The sequence below is a fragment of the Pleurodeles waltl genome, chromosome 11 (assembly GCF_031143425.1).
Source record: "Pleurodeles waltl isolate 20211129_DDA chromosome 11, aPleWal1.hap1.20221129, whole genome shotgun sequence".
Lineage (NCBI taxonomy): Eukaryota > Metazoa > Chordata > Amphibia > Caudata > Salamandridae > Pleurodeles > Pleurodeles waltl.
This window is the reverse complement of record NC_090450.1, coordinates 427,037,202-427,050,502: the sequence shown is the minus strand read 5'-3', so window position 1 is coordinate 427,050,502 and position 13,301 is coordinate 427,037,202. Positions and strand designations below refer to the sequence as shown.

At 41.7% G+C, this 13,301-nt stretch overlaps 1 long non-coding RNA gene across 3 annotated transcripts in view; it reads right to left on the bottom strand.

Moving 5' to 3' along the window:
- Positions 1-10,721: 10,721 nt before the first annotated feature.
- LOC138266628 (uncharacterized) overlaps positions 10,722-13,301 on the bottom strand; it is a 137,451-nt gene continuing 134,871 nt past the window's right edge. For all 3 annotated transcript variants that reach the window (XR_011199583.1, XR_011199585.1, XR_011199584.1), the window contains exon 5: positions 10,722-12,586. This is a non-coding gene — a long non-coding RNA (uncharacterized lncRNA). The remainder of the gene's footprint in view (positions 12,587-13,301) is intronic.

Below are 13,301 nucleotides of genomic sequence, written 5' to 3'. Positions count from 1 at the left end.
GAGTCTAGGAATGACACTGCAGCTTTAGCTAACAAAGTTACTCAGTTACAAGCTAAAATAGACAGTCCAGGAGGAACACCTTTACCACGATTACCTCCATCTCCCACCAATGTGTCTGTTAATATTCCCACACAAATACCATTAGCTGCTCCTGAAAGGTTTTCAGGAGATGCTAACAAAGTTCAAATATTCCTTACCCAAGTAGAGTTACATTTCACTTGTCGTCCAGCGGCCTTCCCTGATCCACAGTCTAGGATTGCCTTTTTAATTTCCTATTTATCTGGAGATGCAGCAAATTGGGCAGTTCCCCTAGTGCAACAAGATAGTTCTCTACTATATAATTGGCGTCGATTTGTGGAGGAGTTTGAGAAAGTGTTTGATCGACGAGCAGTTACAATGTCGGCTGATAAAGAATTATTGGAACTACGACAAGGAAACAAGGACCTTATTTCCTATCTTTCCCAGTTTAATCGCTTAGTGGTAGAAACAGCTTGGCCCGAAGAAAAGAGAGCTGCACTCTTTTATCAAGGTCTTAAGGAAGAATTAAAGGATGTATTAGCGCAAATTGATCCTCAGCCCAAATCATGTACGGATCTGATCAACCTAACTTTAAGACTTGATCATAGACTTTCTGAGAGAAAAGGAGAAAGAAAGAGACCAGATCGTAATACATGGCGCCAACACAGATATTGTCCTTCTCCTTCCTCCACTTTGTCAGATATGGTTAGTGAACCAATGGAAATTGGAACTCTCCGTCAACCTTTAACCAAAGAGGAGAAAGAACAACGACGTCGAAAAGGATTGTGCTTATATTGTGGAAAAAAAGGTCATTTTGTAAGGGATTGCTTAGTAAAACCAAAGAACAAAAGTGACACTTTTACTAATAACAAGAATCAAGTTGCTTCGGTAGGACATGTTGAGGAAAACTAGTGAACCCAAGAGATAGAGGAGGGAATCCCTTGGGTATTCTTGCAATCCCTTCTGTACATTCCTGTTCACATCCGCATAATAGACATTTCCGTATTCCAATACAAATTTTGATTTTAGATAAATGGCAAGAGGCCTTTGCACTAATTGATTCAGGGGCCACTGGGAATTTTGTGGACTCCCAAACAGTATCTCGATTACAACTCACTTGTCAAAAGAAAAAGATTCCAGAAAAGGTACAGGCTGTGGATGGTAGTGAACTTACTGGAGGCCCAATCTCTTCTCATACTTTCCCAATTCAAATAACATGTTGTAATTCCAATGGTCATCAACACCTAGAGCAAATACAATTTGATGTTATCAGAGCACCGCAATATGGTTTTATTCTGGGAATGGCTTGGCTAAGATCGCATAATCCACACATAGATTGGAAAAAAAATACCCTAACATTTTCATCCGCGCATTGTTTAAAACAGTGTCTTTTCACTACACCTATGATTCAACAGATAGCTACCGCAGCAGAAAAGGAGATAACATTACCTTCTCAATATGCCACATTTGCAGATGTATTTAGTGAACAAGCAGCTGGCACGTTACCACCCCATAGACCTTATGACTGTCAAATTGATTTGGTGCCAGGATCTGTGATCCCTACTTGTAGAATTTACGCTCTTTCTGAAAAAGAAAATCAGTACTTACGGGAATATCTGGACCAATGTTTAGCAAACAATTTGATTAGACCCTCACGATCACCAGCAGCTTCTTCTCTGTTCTTCGTTCCCTAAGCGAATAGAGATTTGAGAGCCTGTATTGATTATAGAGCTCTAAACAAAATTACTGTAAAAAATAAATATCCTTTACCACTAATTCCAGTATTATTGGACCAAGTCAAGGATGCTGTTATTTACACAAAACTTGATCTCAGAGGAGCTTATCATTTAGTACGCATACGAGAAGGAGACGAATGGAAGACAGCCTTCAAAACCCGATATGGTTTGTTTGAATATCTAGTAATGCCCTTCGGCCTCTGTAATGCTCCTGCAGCATTTCAATACTTCCTCAATGACGTTTTAAGAGAATACTTAGATTTATTTGTCATTGTTTATATAGATGACATTTTAATATATTCTAGTACTCGAGAATGTCATGAAGAACATGTTGAGAAAGTACTTTTAACTCTACGAAAACATCATCTGTACTGTAAGCTAAGTAAATGTGAGTTTCATACGGAGGAAGTAGAATTTTTGGGAGTCACTTTGACACCTAAGGGAATGCAAATGACAAATAGAAAAATCCAAGCTGTCTTAAATTGGCCCACACCTAAATCCGTTCGAGATGTTCAATGTTTTTTGGGGTTTGCCAATTTTTATCGGCGTTTTATTGATCATTTTTCGCAAAAGGTGGCTCCCATTACAAGATTACTTCGTAAAAATACTCTGTTTCAATGGACACCACAAACTGAAGAAGCTTTCCAAACGTTGAAACAAGCTTTTACCACTGCTCCTATTTTAGCTCACCCTCGAAATTCAGATCCATTTATTGTAGAAGCAGATGCTTCTGATGTAGCCTTAGGAGCCATCCTTTCACAACGACATCCAGTTACAGGACAGTTACATCCAGTGGCTTATATGTCCAAAAAACTTAACTCAACAGAACAGAATTATACCATTGCGGAAAAAGAACTCTTAGAGATTCGTGAAGCATTCAAGGAATGGAGACATTACTTATCTGGAACTACTCATCGCATCACAGTCTATTCTGATCATAGAAACTTACAATTCATGAGTTCAGCTTGAGTATTAACTCCTAGACAATTGCGATGGATGTTGTTTTTTGCTGAATTTGACTTTGTCGTTACTTTCAGACCAGGCAGCGATAATAGAAAAGCAGATGCATTAACCAGACAAGATTCTACCTTAGTGCATGAAAAACCTCAACCAATGCCAATCATTGATCCCTCCAAAGTTATATGCCTAATAGCTGCTGACGAATTTCTAGATTCCATTTGTTCCCATTTTCACATTACAGAATGGTCAAAATGGCTTAAAAAAGGTGCTGATTACTCAATACAACAAGGTTTACCTTTTTTCCGAACAAAAATATTTTTATCAACAAGAGAACTACAAGACACAGTTTTTCAATGGTTGCACGCACATCCAATAGCGGGTCATCCAGGACCTCAGAAAACCTTAGAACTGGTGAAAAGATATTTTTGGTGGCCCACTCTAATTAAAGACGTCAAACAAATGGTAAAAGTATGTGAAACTTGTTCTCAATACAAAAGTTCTCATGTTAAACCAAAGGGGTTATTAATACCTCTACCAACCCCTGAGTACCCATGGGAACATATTTCAATGGACTTCATTACAGGTCTCCCTGAAGTCAATCAGATAAACTCAATCTTAGTAGTCATTGATAGCCTTACTAAGTACGCGCATTTTATTGCTTGTAAAGGACTCCCCACATCAAGTGCTCTAGTTACTCTTCTTTTACAGAATGTGGTGCGTCTTCATGGCCTTCCCAAGGTTATTCTGTCAGACAGAGGGTCTCAGTTTTCGGCACATTTTTGGCAAAAATTGTGTCAGGCGTTACACATTGATGCTAATTTATCCACAAGCTATCACCCTCAAACGGATGGTCAGACAGAAAGATTAAATCAAACGTTAAAACAATATCTACGTTGTTACGCAGCAGAAGACCCTTCTTCCTGGACTACATTATTATGGCTTGCTGAATTAGCCTATTATAATTCTTGTCATACTTCTACTAAGAATACTCCATTCTATGGTCTTTATGGTCAACATCCTCGTGTTTTACCAGTCAATTTACCAAGGGTTACACAAGATATGCCCGCAGTACAAGGAATGTTATCACACTTACAAAAGATTCACGTAGAACTTCAACAAAATCTTCAACAAGCCAAACTAAAATACAAACAACAATATGATGAAAAACACCAACCTGGTCCAGAATACAAAGTGAAAGACAGGGTTTGGTTATCTACAAAAAATTTAACCTTCAAAGACAAGAATACATTTCATCCAAAATTCATAGGACCCTATGAAATCCTCCGACAGGTTAACCCTGTAACATACAAATTGAAACTTCCGCCATCTTTGAAGATTCATCCTGTCTTTCATACTTCATTACTAAAACCTGCTCATACAAAAAGCAAGACAAAACCATCACCAATCCTTGTTCAAGATCAATGGGAATATGAAGTAAGAGCAATTAAAGACTCTCGATTTCATGGAAATTCCTTATGGTATTTAGTAGCTTGGAAAGGTTATGGTATGGAGGAAGACTCCTGGGAACCTGCTTCACAAATTCATGCTTCACAATTGATACGTCAATTTCATGCTCGTTATCCCAACAAACCAGGTCCACGCCCACGCCTGGGGAGAGGGTGTACTGTCAAGACTTCAGTCATGCGTGGGCGTAATGCGCGCAATGTACGCAAGATGTCCTATAAAACTGCCAATGTTTCTTTAGCATCATACATGTGGTGTGGTAAAAGCCATTTACCCAAAAGATCAGGCCATTGGTGGTATAATTGAAATAAACATTCCTATAGCATAATATAAAATAGAGTCTAAAAAGAATCAGGAAATCAGAAGAACTACAATTCCCAGCCTTCTCTAGAAACGAATTAGTCTTGGGTGTGGCCATAATTAGTCTTGGGTGTGGCCATACTATAAATACCTGCCACACCCTCGCTACAAACGCCTTCTATTCAGAGCGTTTTGCATGGAGTTCGTTTCGGGGCTTGCTGTTGAGATTCCAAGACTTCTTCGTTTGATCAAAAGCTCGCAGCCGGCTCACGGCGGTGAGCTTTTCATTTTATGTCAGTTTCATGAAACTCCGTTCTTGGAGTTTATTTGTAAAGCAATACGATTTAAACCTTGCCGTTTGAATTATTGATTTTCTGTCAGTTTCATGAAACTCCTCTCTTGGAGTTTATTTACAAAGCAATTATCTTGAGTGTTTCTGGTAAAACCTTGCATTCTTTAGTTTATAGTGGAATCGCTATAAACCTTGTAGTCCTGAGTTATTGATTTTGTTTAAAGGAATTGCTAGTGGAAATAATTGAAGCTTTTGTCAATGAACAGCCAAATTGTTCTTTCCAGGAACTGTGATAAATGGATGTTCTGTTTTCTGAGTGTTACTAGAGATTATATCAGTGTGTTTCTTTAAAAGGAAAGTGTTTTAAGATAAATCCTGTTTATTCATGAAAGATAATGATTCTTTTAATATTTAAGAAAAAGACTACTACATTATATTTTATCTTTTAATAACAAAGGAATTCAAAGGATTTATGTTGTTTTAGTGGTTCAGGATAATGAGACAATTTTCTTGTGAAATATTTTTTGTGTAGAATTTAACTGGAGAAATCAACCGTAGGAGAATCCCGTCATTCCAAAAAGGAAAAAGATATTAGTGAGATTGTTTTTTTGAGCAATGTGTTATTTGTGTAAAAGTTATTATTGGATTAGGTATTAACTTTTTCCTTTTCAGATCTCCTTCCTGGCAGTCCCTTTCCATAAACCCCTTCCCCCGGCTGGGCCCCTCCTTAGTTCAGCGCTATAACAGCATCTGACTTTGGTGTTGCCTGGAAGTGGGACCCTTACTCAGCATCGTGCAGATCCCGAGAATTTGGACCTCCTGACAGATCTGACAGATTGGCTACCAAGAGAGGTAAGAGCCTATCAGAAGAAACCTCTGACGTCAGCTGCTGGCACTGGCCACTCAGAGCAGTCCAGTGGGCCCCCAACACCTCTGTTTCCAAGATGGCAGAGGTCTGGGACACACTGGAGGCGCTCTGGGCACCTCCCCTGGGAGGTACTGGTCAGGGGAGTAGTCACTCCCCTTTCCTTTGTCCAGTTTCGCGCCAGAGCAGGGCTGGGGGATCCCTGAACCAGTGTAGACTGGCTTATGCAGAGATGGGCACCATCTGTGCCCATCAAAGCATTTCCAGAGGCTGGGGGAGGCTACTCCTCCCCAGCCCTTCACACCTATTTCCAAAGGGAGAGGATGTAACACCCTCTCTCAGAGGAAATCCTGTGTTCTGCCTTCCTGGGCCAGGGCTGCCTGGACCCCAGGAGGGCAGAAACCTGTCTGAGGGGTTGGCAGCAGCAGCAGCTGCAGTGGAGACCCCGGAAAGGCAGTTTGTTAGTACCTGTGTTCTGTGCTAGAGACCCGGGTGATCATGGAATTGTCACCCCAATACCAGAATGGTATTGGGGTGACAATTCCATGATCTTAGACATGTTACATGGCCATGTTCGGAGTTACCATGGTGACGCTATACATAGGTAGTGACCTATGGATAGTGCACACGTGTAATGGTGTCCCCGCACTCACAGAGTCCTGGGAATTTACCCTGAACGATGTGGGGGCACCTTGGCTAGTGCCAGGGTGCCCACACACTAAGTAACTTTGCACCTAACCTTCACCAGGTGAAGGTTAGACATATAGGTGACTTATAAGTTATTTATGTGCAGTGGTAAATGGCTGTGAAATAACGTGGACGTTATTTCACTCAGGTTGCAGTGGCTGGACTGTGTAAGAATTGTCAGAGCTCCCTATGGGTGGCAAAAGAAATGCTGCAGCCCATAGGGATCTCCTGGAACCCCAATACCCTGGGTACCTCACTACCATAAACAAGGGAATTATAAGGGTGTACCAGTATGCCAATGTGAATTGGTAAATTTAGTCACTAGCCTGTTAGTGACAAATTTGGAAAGCAGAGAGAGCATAACCACTGAGGTTCTGGTTAGCAGAGCCTTAATGAGACAGTGAGGCACCACACAGGGAACACATATAGGCCCCAAAATTATGAGCACTGGGGTCCTGGCTAGCAGGATCCCAGTGACACATAACAAACACACTGACAACATAGGGTTTTCACTATGAGCACTGGGCCCTGGCTAGCAGGATCCCAGTGAGACAATGAAAATACCCTGAAATATACTCACAAACAAGCCAAAAGTGGTGGTAACAAGGCTAGAAAGAGGCTACCTTCCTACAAGCACTCATTGCAAATGCAACAGGGCATCACACAGAGCAAGTCGTGTAACTCAACCCACCTACACACACAGATATATAATTATGTTTTAAAAAAATCACTAACGCACTATTGGGGATCTCTATCACTTGATTTGTGAAAACCTAACACTAGATTTTACAATGTGTTTTGTAATCACCTATAATTGTAAAATTTGACCTTGACACTTATATTGTTAAACCAAATTATACTCACTTTTTTAACCCTCTTAAGACCCTGTGTTGTTGTCCCACTCGCCAATTGTCGCAACATCGACTTCTGCTTCCAGCACTGCACCAAACCCCGAAATGTCACTACACAGCACACGGATGGCAGAGATTTGTAAGACACTTTGGCCCTCATTATGACATAGGCGGTAAATGCCGCCTACAGCCATGGCGACGGCCGCCACAAGACCGTCACCGTGGCTACCTACCGTTCGCCATATTATGACTGTAGCGGGAATTCCGCCATAAGGATGGCGGAATTCCAGCTGCAGTCATGGCGGCGGGCGGCAGTAAGGTGGCGCTGCTGCCAGCAGCAACGCCACGCCAGTAGACCGCCGACGACCATATCATGATCCATGATACGGCCTGGCAGTGTTCTGCTGTTGGACGTTGCTGCTGGCAGCATCACCATATCCCATCTCCTGCCGGAGGACCCCCTGAAAGCAGGTAAGTCCGGTGCTCTGAAAGGGGAGGGGGTGGGGGGGTGTTGTGTGTATGTGTGCATGTTTCTGTGTGCGTGCATGCGGGTGTGGGGCATTTGGAATGTGTGTGTGCATGAATGGATGTGAGTGTACGCGTATGTTGTGATGTGCAAATGCGTGTATGCTTGTATGTATGTAAGTGTGTGTGGATGTGTGTGTGCATGGATGTATGAATGCGTGGGTGAATGTGGGTATGTGTCTGTATATGCGTGTGTATGTCTGTGCATGTAGGTGTGCATATGTCGAGGGTGTCAGAAGGGCGTTGGTGGAGGACTCTGGGGAGGGGGAGGAATGTGGGGGAGACCCCTGTTAGTGTCAGGGAAGGAATTCCCTGGCACTGATAGTGGCTACCACCATGGTTTTCGTGGCAGTAAAAAAGCCACGGAAACCATGGGGGTGAGCAGGGTCATATTACCGTGGGTGGCCTAATGACGGCCGCCGGGCTGGAGACCACAGTCTCCAGCCCGGTGGGCGTTATCTCCTTGGCAGTCGGTGTGGTACATTGACGGTTTGCTTTTGCCAAACCACCAATGTCATAGTATGAAGGTATGTCCCGCCAGCCTGTTGGCGGTACTACCGCTACTATAACACCGACCGCTGGGGTCATAATGACCCCTCCTTGTTAGCTCTTTGGACATGGGTTTAATCTCTTTATTTGTATACCCAAACAGTAGCTGTATGCCTTCTGTCACACATCATTATTTTCCCACAGTTCAATATGTAGTGAAATTGTTGACTAAATTATACACTGCCTTATAAAATTGACCTTGGCAATGTAGAGGAAGCACTGTAAGATGTCTGTTAGGCCTTGTCTTAACTTGAAAGAGAGAAATCTTTGTGGGTGTCAAAATTATCTTTTAAACCATCTAAATAGCATCTTCTTGTACGATTTTGTGTGTTGAACTTTAAATACAATACTGCATTTGAAGAACATCAACTGTTTGCACCTTCTTCTTCTATATGTGAGGGGACACTGTGGTGGATGATACTAACCTATCTACAATCGGAGGGCTGTGGGCAATCCAAGGAGTCCAATCCTTGTTAAAGTTATTATCTCAGTGGCCAACACTGTGTGAGCTGATGAGGAGGAGCAGGAGATGATTGAGGAGGAGGAGAACCAAGGTGAGCAGGAGGACATTGATGCCTCCACACAGAACCCTTCCAAGAAGGCTACTTCATGGGCAAGAAGCAGCCTTCCTCCAAAATCACTTAAAAGGATTGTCAGTTTCCAGCAAATAGCTAAGCTGCTATGGATTATTTATCTTTCTATGCACAACTCACCTCCACACAGCCCACAACCAATAGGTACCTCTGTACATTCTCCTATACAGACCTTTCATGAAGGAGCATCTCCTGTCTTCTCTAATTTATCTGAGGGACATAACACCCCTGCTAAGGAACACAAATCTACCATTCATCATTCTCTTCCCCACAACTGCTCAGATGGCACACCTCTCGATGCTGGACAATCTGTTGGCCATTTCACATGGTCACACATGCATGGGAGTGAGGGATTGGCATAGTCTAATTCTGCTGCCTAAAAGGATTATTTTTCCAGTAGCAGATATTCATACAATGGGGCTACTCTTCATGATATAGTTACCTCCCTTAAAGGACTCTATCAAATGATTGACAGAAAGACCAATGCACTAGAAAACATTGAAAAATGCTACAAAGACAAGACAAAGATGTACATAGATCATATTTGAAGTTTTAGGTAGGAAAGTGCAAAGCAACATGCCTTGGCCATGAAAGTGATAAAGGCAGTAACAAAACATACTAGTGTCACTGTTCATGGTCAATGCATGCACACAACTATACAAATGCACCTCAAAACCCCCTAAAAGGGACACTGTACCTACCTACCTCACATCTCTCCCACAACAACCTGCACTACCTCCACATAAACCACCTCAACCTCTATCACCTCAATCTCCACCACCAACTCAACCTTCACTAATGTAACCACTCACAAGACAACTACACTCTCAATCTCATCATCAGTATTGTACAGAGTAATAGGATAAACTCCCCAAATAACTTTTGTAAAAAATGTTATCTTTACCCTAACACATTTATGAAAAGAAAAAAAAATACTCTACGATTTTTTATATAAAACCAGTGTCCATTTGTCAGAAACAAGGGGGTTATGTGGACTTGGGGAGTCATCTGTAGGACTGGTCACCATAGAACTTGTATTAAAAAGAAAGAAAGGCTATGTAGGACAGTGTATGGAGGTTGGGGCATCTAATTCAACACTGGTTGAGGTCAAGGGGAGAGGCATCCAGGTCCTAAGCGGTAGCAGGGCTTTATAAAACATTCACTTCCTTTAGGAAGGTGCCTGGTCACTTTCAGTGTTGTATGCTACAGTTTGCTACAGTTTGTTCAATGTTATTGTGTCCCTCACCTTTTTTGCTTCGTTTCCATTCGGTTCCTTCGGTTCTCTAACCATGTAGCCTGAATTCTGACTTGCTCTTTGATTTATGATTGGCTGTATTTAGTGAATGGTTGCCTGAACTCTGATTTACCTCTGAATTACCTTTTGGTATTGGTCCTGCTTCCTCCCTGAATTCCAGGTTCACTTTCAACCCAAGATTCCACTGTAGGTTTCTTGTGGTCTGCCATTCCAATGTTTACGCAACATAGTAAAACCTTACTTGTTTCTATTCCTTTAGTATACTTTTGGTATTCACCTTGCGTACGTGTGTGGAAGTCTCCACAATCAGAGAGGAGATCTCTCTCCAGAAAAGTTATGGGTGGGTGGGCAAGAAGACCTCTGAATGTATGTTTGTGAATTGCATTTTATAGAACTAAACATACCACAAACAGCAGTTTGTGAATAGACCCCTTTCTGTTTTCCCAGAGTGAATGAACTGCAATTATGTGTTGAGTTGGCTATTCCAGAATCCTCAATTAGTATATACAGTTACAGTGATTATCTTCTGTTGCAAACTGTTGTGTATCGTAAAAAATCACCGAGTATGGTGCCCAGACAGCTGTCCATATAAAAATTCATTTTGAGTCACGGAAATGATGAAACACTATGGTCATGTTCAGTCTAGAAGCAACTAACACACTTTGTGAGTGCCGATCATGCTAATAGTCTCATTCTGAGTGCAGCCTTAGAATGATTTATTATCTCAAAGTCATCACATTTTCCCAGGCAGTGGAAGCCCTCTTTTCTGGTTTCCCAATGGGAAGCAGAAATAACTTTTGGTACAGTTTTTATGACACTTTTTGCACAGTTTTACAGTTTACGCACTGACCTGGTCATACAGATTTGTGCCTGTTTTCTCCATCATTGAGCCACTCACAATGAGGTGTTATGTGTTAGCATGTATCAAACAGCCATTTAGTCCTCAAAACATTACTAATAATAGGAGTCTCTCCTGTGACTCACCTGCATTTCAAGTTGCTCACTGAATACACAGACATAAAATGACGAGCTAACATTGTGATTAAACAAGTCAGTCTCAGGTTGCAACAAGCATGGGCAAAGCAATCACTCTTCCGTGGCCTATGCTTGTTGGGTACTAGGATTGGCTTTGCTAGTGCTGCACAAGATTTCACAAAATCACTAGTGGGAAGCGGTCATCTTGGCTTGTTATTTTCTGTATTTCCGAGATGGATGTGATCCTGAGTGTAAACTGCCTTAGCAAGACCGGAAAGAAGAGACCAAACATATTTCAGAAAGACACATGCAAATAGTAAAAACAAATCGCTCAAAGAATCCTGAACCCACTGCATTCCACATCATCTACATGAACAAAGCTAGAAGCAGGTTATCTAGGTGGTTTCACGTGTCCAAAATCATTTACATGAACAAGGGTAGAAAAGACAACATTGAAGATTCAGACTCAGAGAAATCTGAATTTAACAGGGGATTCTAAGGTGTTCCCATGTCACACAAGAGGTTTTATTTCACTTTCCTTGGTACACATGGTGCAGAAAACTTCATATTATATTGTGTTTGGAATAACACTTTTTCCGCAGCACCTCTCACATCTTCATTCCTAAGACAATAGATGACTGGGTTCAACATTGGAGTAAAAACTGTGTAAACCAGTGTCGCCAGTTTTTCTTGCCCCAAAGATCTGCTAGAAGGTTTGAGGTGTGTTCCCATTCCAGTCCCAAAAAACAGAAAGACAACTATTAGGTTTGAAGAACAGGTGGAGAAGACCTTTCTCCTTCCCTCCACTGAAGGAATTTTCAGAATTATCCTGATAATGTGCACATAGGAAAAGAAGACTATCAGGCAGGTGGTCATAGACATGCCACCAGCCAGGACATAGATCACAATCTGATTGGGCAGGGTGTCGGCACATGCCAGCTTTAGCAAATTGGGGATCTCACAGACGAAATTGTCAACTACATTGTCTCTACAGAAAGGTAATTGAGAGGCATGCACAGTGAGAATAAAGGAGATCATAAAACCAGACATCCAAGAGACACCAAGTAATAGGAATTAAAAACTTCTGCCCATGATAATCATGTACTGAAAGGGTTTGGAGATGGCAACATAGCGATCGTAACACATGACACTGAGGAGAGCGACTTCGGTGCCACCGAAGAAAATATACGCAAACACTTGTGTAAGGCATGCCCCAAAAGTAATGTATTTCTGGTTCAGCAGGAGATCCACCAACATTCTTGGGACTGTTACTGAAGAAGCACAAAGGTCAAGGAATGCCAAGTTCAACAGAAATATGTACATGGGTGTATGCAGCTTTGGAGTGATTGTAATGAGTACAATAATGATCAGATTCCCCAAAACAGTGATGATATAAACAAGCAGGAAAGTAACAAACAGGGCATCTTGCACATCTGAAGACTCGGAAAACCCTAAAAGCTTGAACACAGAAACTGTGCTCCCGTTTCTTATGTTCATATTCAGCTGCAAGGTGCACCTGCAAAGAAATTGAAAAGTATGAAAATGTTCAGATCCCAGAGCATTTAAAGAGAGACTTGCAGTTCAGTAATTGCACTCAATCAATAGCTTGATGTTACAGAATAGATTGGGGTAGGCAATGAAAAGTCATAAGCTGCCTGATGATATCACCGGAAGGTTCATTACAGACCATTTAACTTAGATGCTTGGCCATTATCTTCTAAACAATCTTCAATTGAAACTCTACGTTAGCAGTCAACAGTGATTGACAGACACAGACAATAAGCTTTTAAAGCTAGCAATAGCTAAAGAGGTACCTACATTTAAAAATTGGTAGTCACATTGCTGAAAGCACAAGAGTTGCAAAGCAGTTCACATAGGTTGTCTGCTTCTGTGTTTGTAGGTCAATGATGTGCTTGTTCAAGACCAATGGAATTTCTGGCAGGAGCAAATTGTTGGCAATTAAGCACCAATTAGAGAATACAGAAATCATCCTTCCTCTGGCTTGGGAAACTTGCATGAGTGAGCTTTTGGACCAGATGGCAGTTTTCCTGGTTGCCTTCCAGATGTAATCTTGAAAGTGGTGGCACACATACCTTTGTAAGCATACTCTTTAATTTTCTTACTTGCCTTGTTATTTACCACCACTGAATAATGCTTCTCTGCTGGCTGTGTTGGCTCAGGCCTCGTGCAGCTGATGTATTGGTTATCCAAACTTATATTTTCTGCATCCC